A 10,911-nucleotide genomic window follows, 5' to 3' on the forward strand; every position below is an offset into this window, starting at 1 on the left:
AATCTGAAGCAGGGCCTCCCTTCTGATGGTCTCCCTTGCCCCTCGATCTTTGTCTCCATGTAAGTATGCACAGTGCAAGACCCTCTTTACTATACTTATCTAAGTCTAATCGTTACATGTATTGATCCTTGCCTATGATTTAAATTATAACTGTCTGTATTAAATCAAATTTCTGTGTCTTTCACCAAATTTCATCTCCTCCATTAACTTTGAGTAGCCATGTACAAGGGCAAGTTGTACCCCAATACGTAATTTTATGGGTATAAAAATTGTACAGGCTACACTACCACCCTGTGACATCACCAACAAAGTGCCCATTTGTGCCTAGGTAGGGGCCCTGCTATGGGAGGGAGGAATGCAGCAAGGACTCCGGATTGGTGGCCAGGGTCGCTGTGCATAGAGATGGGGAGGTTATATGGGGCCAGGGGTAATGAGTGGGAGAGGAAGGTCAAGAATTAAAATAACAATATTTGGGAGGGAAAATGTAGAATGAAGCGAAACTGAACAGAAATAAAACTGGAGTGTAAGCTCTAAAGCTTGGGTAGGGATTCGGGGTTAAAGGTCTGGGATCCCACAGCTCTAGATCCCCAAATCTCTCCTCCTTCCCACTGACCTACCCAGCCCACTTCCTGGGTGCCCTTCCTAAACACTCCCCTCCCCTTCATCCCATTACTCTCAGCTGGGCCCACCTCCCGGCACCTTGGGAGCTTCCTATGTTCCCTCCTGGTCTCTCACTACCTCCTCCCTCCCTGCTGCTTCTTAGCTCTGACCCTGCACACACCATCCCCATGTCCTGGCACCCCAGAATTATTTACCCCCCCCTTTTCCTCCCCTCCCACGGCTCTGTTCTCCCTTCACCCATGGGGTCCTGAATGGCAACATTATACGTTCTCCTATCAAAAACAACAAGGAGTCCAATGGTGGCACCTTAAAGACTAACAGATTTATTTGGGCATCAGCTTTCATGGGTAAAAAACTTCACTTCTTCGGATGCATCTCCTATCAAAAGAGGAGCTCATTTGATGGTCACACAAGACATGCATGAATCATACACCTATTTACTGTAGAATTCTACAGTCAGCATATTTTCCTATTAAAATGAGGAAAAGGCATGAAAGCTACAGTTATTAATGTAGTTACTAATGTAGCCAATAAGGATACATTCAATACAATTTTAAAATGACTGACAGCACCAAAACGGCACATGTCCAAAAATGATACTAGGGTATGGGAGATAAAGCGAAAAAAGTGGGGGGGGCAAGGAAACTTGTCAAAACTTGTATGACAAATAAAGGTATAAAATTATTACTACTCAGGTTCTTTAGAAACCCCACAGCTTCTAATAACTGAGGGGACAGGACTCCTTACCCAGCAAGACCACCGTTTCATAGTTCTCCTGCATGACATCCCTGTAGAGGGCTCTCTGAACAGGATCTAGCAGAGCCCATTCCTCCTTGGTGAAATACACAGCCACCTCCTCGAGAGTCACTGGCCCCTGAAAAAGAAAGAGTCCAACACTCAGTACCTGCTACCCCACTCACAACCCCACTATTCACGGAACAGCAGCACCAGGTAAATGGAAGCTCCAGGAGGCACATGTTAACAGAGTCCCACCCCACCTTCCTTAGAGCAGCCAGGAGGCATCAGAGGGTAGAAAGAGAGAACCTTTGTGTCTCCCAGCTGACAGACAGCGGCTGGGTCGTCACATTTATCACATACCTACTAGCTAGAGCTTAATATAGGAGATGGGGCTGTCTCTGGACCCTGCTGGTAGCTCCCTGATAGGAATCCCAACACTTTCCAAATAAAATATATGGAAGAAAGGGGAAGTCAGTAGTAAAGAATATAAGTTAGAAGGTCAGAATTGTAGAAAGTTGGTAAGGGAAGCTATCAGAAATCAATGATCAACCAATGAAAATAAGATGGAAGTTTTAAAAAGTAGAGTAAGTACAATATTAATGCTAACAATGGTAGTGTTAAATTTCTAGATGGAAATGGCAGAATTATCAAAAATAATGCAGAAGAGGTAAAAGTGTTCAATAAATATTTCTCTCCTGGATTTGGAGAAAAACAGATGATGTAACTCATATCATAAGATGTTGACGCCGACAGTCTTTCCATTCCAACAGTAACTCACGAGGACGTTTAAAAGCAGCTATTAAAGTTAGATGTGTTAAATCAGTGGGTCCAGATAACTAGAGTTTTGAAAGACCTGGTGGAGGAGCGTGGTGGACTGTTAATGTTGATTTTAATTAGGACTTGGAACACTGGGAAATTCCATAAGACTGGAATAAAGCTAATGCTGTGCCAATATTTAAAAAGTATAAAAGAGATGACGCAGCTAATTACAAGAGTGTTAGTCTGAAATGGATTCTGGGCAAGAGAATGGAGCAGCTGATACTGGATTTCATTAATAAAGAATTAAAGGAGGGTAATATAATTAGTACCCATTAAAAAGGTTTAGACACAATAGATCCTATCAAACTAACTGGATATCCTTATTGGATGAGATCAAAAGTTTGGTTGCAGCTAATAGTACTGATGTAATATACCTAGACTTCTGTAAGGCATATGAGTTGGTTCAGCACAATATTTTGACTAGAAAGATACAAAATACACACGGCATACTTAAATAGATTAAAAACTGAGATTGTAAATAGGGAACCATGGTTGAGTGAATTTATTTCTAGGGGGTTCCCGTAAGGAATGGTTCTTGGCTCTGTGCTATTTAACATTCTTATCAATGACCTAGAAGAAAATATAAAATCATCACTGATAAAGTTTGCAGTTGCCACAAAGATTGGGGGTGGTGGTAACTAATGAAGTGTCAGTAGATTCAGGCTCCAGCACTGGGAGTCTGGGAAGTTTTCCCAGCCCTGGCTGGAGGGTTATTTCCTGTTCCACAAAGAGGGGAAGTTCCAATCCCAACTCCTGTGCCTTGAAATTAGGACCTATCAGACACTACACCCCATATTTAGCATAGTGGTAGGATTATAATATGATTAGGATATAATTATGAGGCATTTTGTACAAGATGAGTCATGTGCAGTGTCATTGGCAAAGTTATGATTTGCTGAATATGATTATCCTACCTGTGTGCATGGATCACTGAAGTTATGGATATTGACTCTGTATCTGTTTTTCAAATGTGTTTACTCTGGGTAACACCCACAACGAGCCTTTCAGGTACAACAATGAAGAAGCCAGACAGTGCTCATGGCTCATCAACAAAGACAATGGACTGTGGAAGAGCTTAGCCTTTCTGTGAATGTTTCAGCCAGCCTATGAGTCATGGCTACTATGACTCAGCAGGGCATGCCAGGACATGTGACCAGACAACATGACACTGAACTCCATTTTGGTACCTGTATTTTTCTACACACTGGACTGGGAACTTAGTTTAGAACAAAGGGTTCCTGCTATATGGAAAAGCTACATAAGGTGGGGTGTGTCATCATCTCTTGGCCTCATTCCCCAGACAAGAGACCTCCTGGAAGCACCTAAGGAACAAAGACTGAACTAGGGTAAGTGTTGGTCCCAGGGTAAAGGGATTTCTAGCTTGTGTATGGAAACTTGATGGACTGCTTCTATCATCAGTCAGGGTGAGAAACTGCTAATTCAAATTCTATCCTTCTAGTACAGGGGTAGGCAACCTTTCAGAAGTGGTGTGCTGAGTCTTCATTTATTCACTTTAATTTAAGGTTTTGCATGCCGATAATACATGTTAACGTTTTTTAGAAGGTGTCTCTCTCTAAGTCTATATTATATAACTAAACTATTGTTGTATGTAAAGTAAACAAGGTTTTCAAAATGTTTAAGAAGCTTCATTTAAAATTAAATTAAAATGCTGATCTTACGCCGCCAGCCTGCTCAGCCCGCTTCCAGCCTGGGGTTCTGTTCACCTAGGCCTGCAGCGGGCTGAGCAGGGCCTGCGGCCGGGATCCCAGACCTGGGGGTTGGGGGGGTTCAGGGGTCAGGGCAGAGGGTGCAGGGCAGAAGGCTGGGTGTGTGGGGGGTTCAGAGTCAGGGCAGAGGGCAGTGGGGATGTGGGGGGTTCAGGGCAGAAGACCGAGGGTGTGGGGGGATTCAGCTGTCAGGGCAGAAGGCTGGTGGGTGTGGGGGGATTCAGGGGTAAGGGCAGAGGGCTGGGTGTGTGTGGGGGTACAGGGTAGAAGGCTGGATGTTGGGGGCGATTCGAGGTCAGGGCAGAGGTCTGGGGTGTGTGTGGGGGGTGCAGGGCAGAAGGCTGGGTGTTGGGGGCGACTCAAGGTCAGGGCACTGGGCTGGGGGTGTGTGGAGGTGCAGGGCAGAGGGCTGGGGTGCTCAGCTCGTGGGGGTGTTCCCAGCCCCCTGCCCTGAGCGGCTCATGGCAGAGGGCTGGGAGGGATATGCCCTGTTCCACCCCCTTCCCCCAGGCTCCGTCCCTACCTCTCTCTGTGTCCCCTATGGAGCAGCGAGCATGCTGCCGCTCGGCTCTGCTCCACTCCCCCTCCCCCTCGCAAAGACCATCGCCGGCAGGGAGAGGGAGGGGGAGGAGGAGGGACTGGAATGCACCAAGCTGTGGGAAGAAGCGGGGTGGGGGGAAGCTGGCTGCCGCAGGACCAACCTTCTGCCTCCTGCCCCCGCAGGGGAGAGCGGTGGGCCGGGGGGCTGAGTGGGGCGGGGGGCTGGGACTCCCCCCACCGCTCTCCCCTGCCGGGGCAGGAGGCAAAAGCTTGGTCCTGCGGCAGCCAAGCTTCCCTCCTCCCCCGCTTCTTCCCCCAGTGTGGCGCTTTCCGGCCCCTCCTCCTCCTCTCACTGGGCAGGCAGCGTGCCACTCAAAATCGGCTCGCGTGCCGTGTTTGGCACACGTGCCGTAGGTTGCCGACCCCTGATCTAGTATGTTAGGCTTGGTTTGAGTTTTTGGTTATTTGTTAAGTAATCTTCTTTGATCTATTTGCTGCCACTTATCGCTGGGAAATTGGCTGTTGTCTTCTATCTGTCCTTGAGTGGCTTAGGTAAAGCACTCAGGTAGCTTAGTTGGATGCATGGCGCCATCTGCTGTCCTGTTGAGTGATAAGGCTAAATCTCCAGCAAAGCAGTGTGAAAAGGGCCAGCCCAGCTTGAGGGTTAGAGAGCACAGCAGTTCCCAGAAGCCCCCCAGACTGCACCCCGGGGAGACAACCCATCACACCCTATATTACACAAGCCCCAGCAGGTTTTTCACATCCTGTCCCCTCTCTTTCTCCACCCGAGATATTTGCGGCCTCCCACCACCTCTAGCAGCTCCCACCCTCCTATGCATTTACTGCTCCTCTCCCTCCAAGCAGAACCCCCCACCAGCTCACTGATAATCCCTTACCTGAGCCAGCTCCATTGAAGCCATTTCTTTCCCCCTGGGAGGATGGGATGATCTGGAGCAAAACGTGGACGTTAATCTGTAGCCTGCCAGGGCGAGAAGGGCAATGTGAGAGAATTCAGACGGGGTTTTTGTCCATTCCACATGTCGATTCCCCCCCAGGATTTTCCCCGCTAATGGAGATTCTAGGTTCTGCCACACTGTGAGGCACAGAGTGACCTTATTCCAGTACAGGCCTAGCCCCCTCCCACCAGGGTGTAACCCTATGAGATATGGTGAAACCCTCCCAGTAGCAGAGTCTCGCTATTACACTTATAAAGTCTGTGGGTGATACCAAGCTGGGAAGGGTTGCAAGTGCTTTGGAGGATAGAATTGAAATTCAAAATGATCTGGACAAACTGGAGAAATTATCTGAAGTATATAGGATGAAGTTCAATACGGACAAATCCAAAGTACTTCACTTAGGAAGGAACAATCAGTTGCACACATACAAAATGGGAAATGACTACCTAGGAAGGAGTGCTGTGGAAAGGGATCTGGGGGTCAATAGTGGAATACAAGCTAAATATGAGTCAACAGTGTTACACTCTTGCAAAAAAAGCAAGTATAATTCTGGGCTGTATTAGCAGGAGTATTGTAAGCAAGACACAAGAAGTAATTCTTCCGCTGTACTCCACGCTGATTAGGTCTCAACTGGAGCAGTGTGTCCAGTTTTGGGCGCCACATTTCAGGAAAGATGTGGACAAATTGGAGAAAGTCCAGAGAAGAGCAACAAAAATGATTAAAGGTCTAGAAAACATGACTGTGACGGGGCAGCCCCGCCCTGCACTAGCCCCTGCAGCATCAGACCAGTAGCTCTGGAGGCGGAAGTCCCTCCCCGCTCGTACTGGGCATGCTCCAAATGTTCTGGGAGTATAAAAGGAGGGAACTCAGCTCAGTCTGGGCTGGTGGCCACATGGGAAGGATCTAACTGGGAAGCTCCTGTGGAGGACTAGCCACCACCCTTGATGTTGCTGGGAACTGAAGCTTCCCCTGGCCAGCATGAAGCCCTACCGCGGGAGGAGCCCGAGGCGGCGACGGACCCGGAGACCCATGGCGAACCTGGAAATTCGTGGGCGATCCCAACTCTCAAGATGGTAGGAAGCTACCCGGGCGGGTGATGGACTGGTACCTTGCCCCTGGTAAGCCTCAGCGTGTTTCGGTAGGATCTCCCCGCTGAGCCAGTGGCAAGGCCCTATGGCGGTGTAACCAGGGGCAATTCTATGGACTCTGGCCACTAGGCCGTGCTGCCCTGTAACCAGGGGCAATTCTATGGACTTCAGCCACTAGGCCGTGTTGCCCTACAATGAGGGCGTGAACCCTCACAATGACCTATGAGGGAAGATTGAAAACATTGCGTTTGTTTAGTCTGGAGAAGAGAAGCCTGAGAGGGGACATGATCACAGTTTTCAAGTACATAAAAAGTTGTTACAAAGATGCGTGAGAAAATTTGTTCTTCTTAACCTCTGAGGATAGGACAGGAAGCAATGGGCTTAAATTGCAGCAAGGATGGTTTAGATTGGACATTAAGAAAAACTTCCTAACTGTCAGAGTGGTTAAGCACCGAAATAAATTGCCTAGGGAAGTTGTAGAATCTCCATCATTGGAGATTTTTAAGAGCAGGTTGGACAAACACCTGCAGGGATGGTCTAGATAATACATAGTCCTGCCTTGAGTGCAGGGGACTGGACTAGATGACCTTTTGAGGTCCTTCCAGTTCTATGATTCTATAAACCAAAGGCCAAAGAAGAGCAGAATCAAAGGAGTCACTTCGGGGGATTCTCACTGTCATTGTCCCCAAGGCAGCTGTCTCAGGTTTACTAAGTTGTTTTATGTTCCAGCCTTTATACAGTCTCTCCTGGGAGTGCCCCCTTTCATGGGCTGGGCCTAGTTTTAGCTTTTGGCAAGCGTGACCCTCGGGGCTCTGAGACTGGGCCTCCTTGTCTCAGCACACCTTGTTTCTTTCTGTGGCTCCCAGTGAGTCCAAATGAGTAGATACTCCTGACAGAACCTGTGAACATAAGAACGGCCCACTGCATCAGACCAATGGTCCATCTAGCTCAGTGGCCAATGCCAGGTGCTTCAGAGGGAAAGAACAGAACAGAGAATCATCAAGTGATCCATCCCCTGTCACCCATTCCCAGCTTCTGGCAAACAGAGGCTAAAGACACCATCCCTGCCCATCCTGCCTGTGACACTGGCAGATGAGGTGTTAGCTCTTGCAAAAGCCCCCATGTCTTAATTGAACATAGACAGATGCATAGCTGGAATCAGTCTGGCTCACCTGTGTTAGTATTGTTAAAACAGGTATTGGAATGATAAGAATGTGTTTAGACTTTATTGAATGCTTGTGAGTTGCTGCCTGGGTTAATATCTGATTAGTTGCATTGTGAGCCTCTGTGGCTATGTAAATCACCAGACAGGATAGAGACTTTACCTAGGTGAAGTACTGATTGGCAACAGAATGCATTACACCCTGCCTGGCAGGAAAGGTCCATCAACGCCTCCTGCCGCGAGGGCTCCATTCCGGACTGCCCTGCAGGGCGCTCTGGTTCTCTGCGCCGCCGCTCCCTACAGGGCAGCCGGAGCGGAACAAGGAAAAAAAAAGCGGCCGTGCCACCCTACGATTGGGCAGAATGCTGCCTCCAACAATCTGCTGCCCCAAGCACCAGCTTGCTCAGCTGGTGCCTGGAGCTGGCCCTGTGTAAGGCAGTGGTTCTCAACCAGGGGTCTGGGGCCCCCTGGGGGGCCACGAGTAGTTACCAGGTGGGCTGCCAAGGAAGGCCAGCATTAGATTCGCTGAGGCCAAGGGCAGAAAGCTGAAGTCCGAGCGCATGGGGCTGAAGTCCAGGGCCCTGAGCCCCACCACCCGGGCTGAAGCCAAAGCCTAAGTAATGTAGTTTTGTGGGGGCCCCTGTGGCATGGGGTCCAAGGCAGTTGCCCTGCTTGCTACCCCTTAACGCCAGCCCTGGCTTTTGTATGCAGAAAGCCAGTATTGTGGCCCACATGGGCCATGGAGTTTTTATAGTATGTTGGGGGGGTGGAGGGGCTCAGAAAGAAAAAGGTTGAGAACCCCTGGAGTAAGGGACCATCTGTCACAAAGGTGAGCTCGCCTGCGTGGTGAGATATATGGGATGACCCAAGGGGACTGTCGGTGATCCCATGTTAATGCTGTTACAGTGCCGGAAGCGTTTGCACTGGATACTTGGTGAAATCTACATATAGACCTCACAACCTATTTGGGGTTTGTTTCCCTGCTTCTTACCAGTCTGCCTGAGGCTGGTGCTCATGCCCTCGAGTCACTGAAGACAGCGTTACAGAGACTTACGGCACAACGCTGTGACGAACTGGGACTGTTCTTACTGTGATCTTTGAATGCTGACAGGGGAGTGTGGCTAGGATAGTCTGCACTGGGGGATGGGAGACTGACCGAAGGAGAATACCTGAGCATGTAACATGAGAACCCAGGAAGGGGTTGGAGGCCAGGTGACACCTTGGCTGGGGATACTGAACAAAGGCTGAGGGAGGGGTCGCTGAAGGCAGAGTTTCAGGAGCTGGCTGGTGATGTGGCTGGGAGGCAGACAGGGCTCTGACCTCCCAAAGGGGCTGGGGCATCCTGGGACCCCAAGATGGACCTAACTGAGGGGGGTCCTGTTGTCTGTGCCTGCAAGACCTGTCTTGGACTGTATTCCTGTCGTCTAAATAAACCTTCTGCTTTGCTGGCTGAGAGTCATGGTGAATCGCAGGAAGCTGGGGGTGCAGGGCCCTGAGTCCCCCAATACTCCGTGACAACAATGCCACCAGCAGCAATTGGCAGCAATGCAGAGCAGGCTTTACAGTGACACAGTGTGGGCCAAATGGTCCATAGACTCAGTGAAGCCCCAGTTCTCCTCCAGTGCACATCAGCATCCCGGCAACCTTCTAGGAGGGTCAAGGCTGCCACTCCTTGAGTGATGATGGATCTCCAGCATTGCATCACCCGCGCCCCATGACCCACCTTGTCTCCTGAGACAGAGGTGAGTGACAGAGAGTGCACAACAGATCCTGGGGGGTAGTGAAAGGAATAACAAAACACACCTTCTGAGGGTCACCGCTCAGGAAGTGAAGGTGACAGGGATTGTGGTGGCAGTAAAGGGGGGGGGAGGGAGTGGGAGCAGCACCTTCAAGGGCAATGCTGCCAGTGCGTCACCCCACCACATCAGGCATGGGGCTGATAGGGGACCATTCCCTGGGCCTGGATGCCTGTGAAGGGCTATATAAATCCCACACTGGCACAGAAGTAGTTGAACTGCTGCTTTAGTCTGGACTGGCCCAGCCCCTCCACACCTGCAAACCATGCCAGGACTGGAACAGGAGTTAACAGAAGAGACTCTGGCCTTCATTGAGGGAGGGTGGGGATAGCTGGAGCTCAAAGGGGGAGCAGGCTCAAACTTCCACTGGAGACTCAGTAAACTTTGAAGGGGACTGAGATGCTCCCAGGGCCCCCAGAGGTAAAAGGGGCCCATATCCTCATGGGATCTGTGCACAGTCCCCCCCCACACACTTCTTTTCTTTCATTACTTTATTTATCCCTGTTTGCCAACAGTCGGGTTTTTTGCTGTTTCACCTGGTACCCCGAGAGAGGAAGATGGTGCCCCGAGGCCTCAGCCAGAGCCCTGACACACGAGAACGACATGCCCCTGTAGCACTCCTGGGGCAGGGGGAAATTAGACTCTCAGAGCTGCACCCCAGAAAGCCTGAGGCCCAGCAGTCTGGCACCAGGTTGATAGGAGAGAAAATGGGGCACAGTCGGGGGAGAGGAACAGAGACCTTCTCAGGGATCTGAGGGAAAGGGGGGGGGTCACTCTGGATGTTGCTCGTTGCTCTCTAGGGAGAAAGGGGGCAGGGCTGGAGGATGGGGGGTCCCCACGGGAGGGGCCAGCGGTAAATCCGAGGGGATCTCAGCCCCCCCTTTCTCTCCCCGCTCCTCGGGGGTCACCGACTCTTCTCCTCCCCCGGCCATGTCCGGGCTGCACAGACATTTTCCATCCGCCCCTTTCCCAGGTCTCCCGCCCGGCAGCCCCCGCCCGGCCCCACGCAGGGACCCCAGTGGGGGCTGGTTCTCCCCCGTGGTGCCCCAGGGCAGAGCCTGGCCGGGCCCGGGGGCGTTGGGCTCCTGCGGGGACAGCAGCTCCGAGCCCCCCGCGGGCGCTGCCCCCAGGGAACAGATCCCGGCGCTGCGAGATGCCGGGTCCGCCCCCACGGACACTGGGGCAGAGTCACCGCCCGGCCCGGCCCCCGGGGCTCGCTCCGGTACCTGGAGGCTGCAGCGCCGCAGCGGGGCGGGCAGAGCCCGGGGCGGCCCCAGCGGGAGCAGGGCGCGGGCCGGGCACGGGGGGTTAATGGGTCTCCCCGGCACAGACCCTCCTGCTCAGCCCGGTCCCGCAGCGCCAGGGAACAGCAGCAGGTGAGCGCTGCCTCTGCGCATGCGGGACTCTCCCTCCCTCCCGATCTGCGCATGCCCAGAGCTCGGAAACACAAACCTCTTCTCCGAC

General features: G+C 51.4%; 1 pseudogene; it reads right to left on the bottom strand.

Moving 5' to 3' along the window:
- Positions 1-10,666, bottom strand: part of LOC101951403 (zinc finger protein 250-like) — a 59,655-nt pseudogene extending 48,989 nt beyond the window's left edge.
- Positions 10,667-10,911: the final 245 nt, after the last annotated feature.

This window comes from Chrysemys picta, chromosome 16 (assembly GCF_011386835.1).
Source record: "Chrysemys picta bellii isolate R12L10 chromosome 16, ASM1138683v2, whole genome shotgun sequence".
Taxonomy (NCBI): Eukaryota; Metazoa; Chordata; order Testudines; family Emydidae; genus Chrysemys; species Chrysemys picta.